General features: G+C 43.8%; 1 pseudogene; it reads right to left on the reverse strand.

Moving 5' to 3' along the window:
- Positions 1–3,356: 3,356 nt before the first annotated feature.
- The window catches only part of LOC149722321 (large subunit ribosomal RNA), a 7,402-nt pseudogene continuing 5,758 nt past the window's right edge, over positions 3,357–5,000 (reverse strand).

Below are 5,000 nucleotides of genomic sequence, written 5' to 3' on the forward strand. Positions count from 1 at the left end.
CCTACACCACCTCCCGCAGTGGAGCCCGACAGCCGCGCAGGCCACCCGCGGGGATCGACCTCCTGTGCTGGCTCCGCGGCAAGGGGCACCTCGGCACCCCGCAGAGAGCTCGGGAAGCCCGGCGCAATTCTACAACGGCCGGGGGCGAACAGCTTCCACGACAACGAAGCCCGACGTCGGGCCAACATTTTACCATGGTGTAAAACAACCTAGCCTGGTGGGCCGGCAATCGGTCGACCTCCGCCCGAGCGACTTCGATCACGACCTCGGGGATCTGGCTCCGCGGCAAGGGGCACCTCGGCACCCCGCGGAGAGCTCGGGAAGCCCTGCGCAATTGTACAACGGCCGGAGGCGGACAGCTTCCACCACAACGAAGCAATACGTCGGGCCGACGTTTTCGCTCAGTGTAAAACGACCTAGGATGGTCGGGTCGGCAATCGGTCGACCTCCGACCGAGCGACTTCGATCACGACCTCGGGGATCTGGCTCCGCGGCAAGGGGCACCTCGGCACCCCGCGGAGAGCTCGGGAAGCCCGGCGCAATTGTACAACGGCCGGAGGCGGACAGCTTCCACCAGAACGAAGCCATACGTCGGGCCGACGTTTTCGCTCAGTGTAAAACAACCTAGCATGGTCGGGTCGGCAATCGGTCGACCTCCGCCCGAGCGACTTCGATCACGACCTCGGGGATCTGGCTCCGCGGCAAGGGGCACCCCGGCACCCCGCGGAGAGCTCGGGAAGCCCGGCGCAATTGTACAACGGCCGGAGGCGGACAGCTTCCACCACAACGAAGCAATACGTCGGGCCGACGTTTTCGCTCAGTGTAAAACGACCTAGGATGGTCGGGTCGGCAATCGGTCGACCTCCGCCCGAGCGACTTCGATCACGACCTCGGGGATCTGGCTCCGCGGCAAGGGGCACCTCGGCACCCCGCGGAGAGCTCGGGAAGCCCGGCGCAATTGTACAACGGCCGGAGGCGGACAGCTTCCACCACAACGAAGCAATACGTCAGGCCGACGTTTTCGCTCAGTGTAAAACGACCTAGGATGGTCGGGTCGGCAATCGGTCGACCTCCGACCGAGCGACTTCGATCACGACCTCGGGGATCTGGCTCCGCGGCAAGGGGCACCTCGGCACCCCGCGGAGAGCTCGGGAAGCCCGGCGCAATTGTACAACGGCCGGAGGCGGACAGAACGAAGCAATACGTCGGGCCGACGTTTTCGCTCAGTGTAAAACGACCTAGGATGGTCGGGTCGGCAATCGGTCGACCTCCGACCGAGCGACTTCGATCACGACCTCGGGGATCTGGCTCCGCGGCAAGGGGCACCTCGGCACCCCGCGGAGAGCTCGGGAAGCCCGGCGCAATTGTACAACGGCCAGGGGCGAACAGCTTCCACCACAACGAAGCCCGACGTCGGGCTAACGTTTTAGCTTAGTTTTAAACGACCTAGCATGGTCGGGTCGGCAATCGGTCAACCTTCGATCTTAAGGTCGACCAATGAGGTCAGGAGTCAGGGGTCGGAGGTCAAGTTTAAACAAGAGAGCAACGATTGCTTAAGCCTGTCGTTGGTTCGATATTTAGTAAGTGACATTTTACCTACCAAGGTCGAATGGACTATCGGTCGACCTCCGAACTCAAGGTCGACTACTGGGGTCAGGGGTCAGAGGTCAAGCTTAAACAAGAGAGCAACGATTGCTTAAGCCTGTCGTTGGTTGGATACTTTGCCAGTGACATTTCACCTACCAAGGTCGAATCTGCAAACGGTCGACTATCAACCTCAGGGTCAATCCGCACAACCTGGGGTCAGAGGTCAGAGGTCAGAGGTCAGAGGTCATAGGTCACGGGTCAGGAGTCAAAATGGTCTCGAAAATAGCCTTTGAAAAAAAAAAGTCCCGAAAATAGCCTTTGAAAAAAAAAAAGTCCCGAAAATAGCCTTTGAAAAAAAACGAAGTCCCGAAAATAGCCTTTGAAAAAAAAAAAAAGTCCCGAAAATAGCCTTTGAATAAAAAAAAAGTCCCGAAAATAGCCTTTGAAAAAAAAAAAAAGTCCCGAAAATAGCCTTTAAAAAAAAAAAAAGTCCCGAAAATAGCCTTTGAAAAAAAAAAAAAGTCCCGAAAATAGCCTTTGAAAAAAAACGAAGTCCCGAAAATAGCCTTTGAAAAAAAAAAAAAGTCCCGAAAATAGCCTTTGAATAAAAAAAAAGTCCCGAAAATAGCCTTTGAAAAAAAAACGAAGTCCCGAAAATAGCCTTTGAAAAAACCGAAAATAGCCTTTGAAAAAAAAACGAAGTCCCGAAAATAGCCTTTGAAAAAAAAAAAAGTCCCGAAAATAGCCTTTGAAAAAAAAAAAAAAGTCCCGAAAATAGCCTTTGAAAAAAAAAAAAAAGTCCCGAAAATAGCCTTTGAAAAAAAAACGAAGTCCCGAAAATAGCCTTTGAAAAAAAAAAAGTCCCGAAAATAGCCTTTGAAAAAAAAAAAAAGTCCCGAAAATAGCCTTTGAAAAAAAAAAAAAGTCCCGAATATAGTCTTTGAAAAAAAAAAAAAAGTCCCGAAAATAGCCTTTGAAAAAAAAAAAAGTCCCGAAAATAGCCTTTGAAAAAACCGAAAATAGCCTTTGAAAAAAAAACGAAGTCCCGAAAATAGCCTTTGAAAAAAAAAAAAGTCCCGAAAATAGCCTTTGAAAAAAAAAAAAAGTCCCGAAAATAGCCTTTGAAAAAAAAACGAAGTCCCGAAAATAGCCTTTGAAAAAAAAAAAAGTCCCGAAAATAGCCTTTGAGAAAAAAAAAAAGTCCCGAAAATAGCCTTTGAAAAAACCGAAAATAGCCTTTGAAAAAAAAAAAAAGTCCCGAAAATAGCCTTTGAGAAAAAAAAAAGTCCCGAAAATAGCCTTTGAAAAAACCGAAAATAGCCTTTGAAAAAAAAACGAAGTCCCGAAAATAGCCTTTGAAAAAAAAAAAAAGTCCCGAAAATAGCCTTTGAAAAAAAAAAAAAGTCCCGAAAATAGCCTTTGAAAAAAAAACGAAGTCCCGAAAATAGCCTTTGAAAAAAAAAAAAAGTCCCGAAAATAGCCTTTGAAAAAAAAAACGAAGTCCCGAAAATAGCCTTTGAAAAAAAAACGAAGTCCCGAAAATAGCCTTTGAAAAAAAAAAAAAGTCCCGAAAATAGCCTTTGAGAAAAAAAAAAAGTCCCGAATATAGCCTTTGAAAAAAAAAAAAAGTCCCGAAAATAGCCTTTGAAAAAAAAACGAAGTCCCGAAAATAGCCTTTGAAAAAAAAACGAAGTCCCGAAAATAGCCCTTGGGAAAAAAAAGAGCAACCCCGAAAGGCTACTCCCTCTTTCGTCCGAGCTACTGGCCGGACAAACCGATAGATCTTGAGGCTTACTCTCAACAGATCGCAGTGAGATTACTGCTCTAATGATCACGACACCCCGATCTTCAACTAGGTCGTTTGCGAATGATTTAGCACCCCGCCATTCGAGCAGGAGGATCAACCGACTGCGAGTCCGACGCTTGCCGCGGACTCTTCGTTCGGATATGGGCTCTACCGACGACCCTTCGGGCCGACTAACTTTGCCTCTCGAGGCCGAGGCACGAACGCATCGTCGCTTTCCAGGCGGGATTCTGACTTAGAGGCGTTCAGTCATAATCCCTCAGATGGTAGCTTCGCACCATTGGCTTATCAGCCAAGCACATGAACCAAATGTCTGAATCTGCGGTTCCTCTCGTACTGAGCAGGATTACTGTCGCAACAACACTTCATCAGTAGGGTAAAACTAACCTGTCTCACGACGGTCTAAACCCAGCTCACGTTCCCTATTAGTGGGTGAACAATCCAACGCTTGGTGAATTCTGCTTCACAATGATAGGAAGAGCCGACATCGAAGGATCAAAAAGCAACGTCGCTATGAACGCTTGGCTGCCACAAGCCAGTTATTCTATGTGTCAACGTCCTGAAAGGTCAAGTAACAAAATTTAAAGTTACGCCTTTAACGGTAAGTAACATATATGTAACTCATATGATATATGTTATAACTTTTCTGGCACGTTTTTTTTTTTCTGAAAATAGGCCTGTTAGCATGGCTTTGGTTAAGTAATGATGTTTAAAATTGTTTAGTGTTAAAATTTTAACATTTTTTTTTTAAATTACTAATTTTTTATTAAAAACTTAAAAAAAAAAAAAATTTCTTAAAAAATGACTTTTTTCATTTTTTTGCTGGAAATAAGCTGGTAATGCCCGTAATCTTTGTTTTGGATAGGTAATGATGTTTAAAACAGTTTAGCATGAAAATTTTATCATTTTTTTTCAATATTACTATTTTTTCATTAAAAACTAAGAAAAATCAAAATGTCTCAAAAATTGAAATTTTTCATTTTTTTTGCTTGGAATAAGATGGTAAGCATGGCATTTAATACGTAATCATGTATGAAACAGTATTAGGTCACTTTAAAAAAACTACCTCCTGAAAATAGCCTTTAAAAAAAAACATAGTTCCGAAATATAACTTGAAAAAAAACAAAGTCCCAAAAAATGCCTTGGAAAAAAAACTAAGTCCCGAAAATAAAAGAAAAGCTAAGTTCCAAAAACAGCCTTAGAAAAAAAAACCAAGTCCCGAAAATGAAAAAAAAAATCTCAAAAATTGCCATTTACAAAAAAGGCCCGAAATTTGCATTTGAAAAAAAACTAAGTCCCAAAAACAGAAAAAAACTAAGTCCCGAAAATGAAGAAAAAATCTAAGTCCCGAAAAAAAAAAAACTAAGTCCCGAAAATAAAAAAAAAATCTCAAAAATTGCCATTTAAAAAAAGGCCCGAAATTTGCATTTGAAAAAAAACTAAGTCCCGAAAATAGCCTTTAAAAAAAAAAACAAGTTCCAAAAAATGAACTTTGAAAAAAAAATATAAGTCCGAAAATGAAAAAAAAACTAAGTCCCGAAAATAAAAAAAAAAAACTAAGTCCCGAAAATGAAGAAAAAATAAGTCACGAAAATAGCCTTTGAAAAAA

The sequence above is a fragment of the Ciona robusta genome, unplaced genomic scaffold (assembly GCF_009617815.1).
Source record: "Ciona robusta unplaced genomic scaffold, ASM961781v2 AP042776.1".
Taxonomy (NCBI): Eukaryota; Metazoa; Chordata; class Ascidiacea; order Phlebobranchia; family Cionidae; genus Ciona; species Ciona robusta.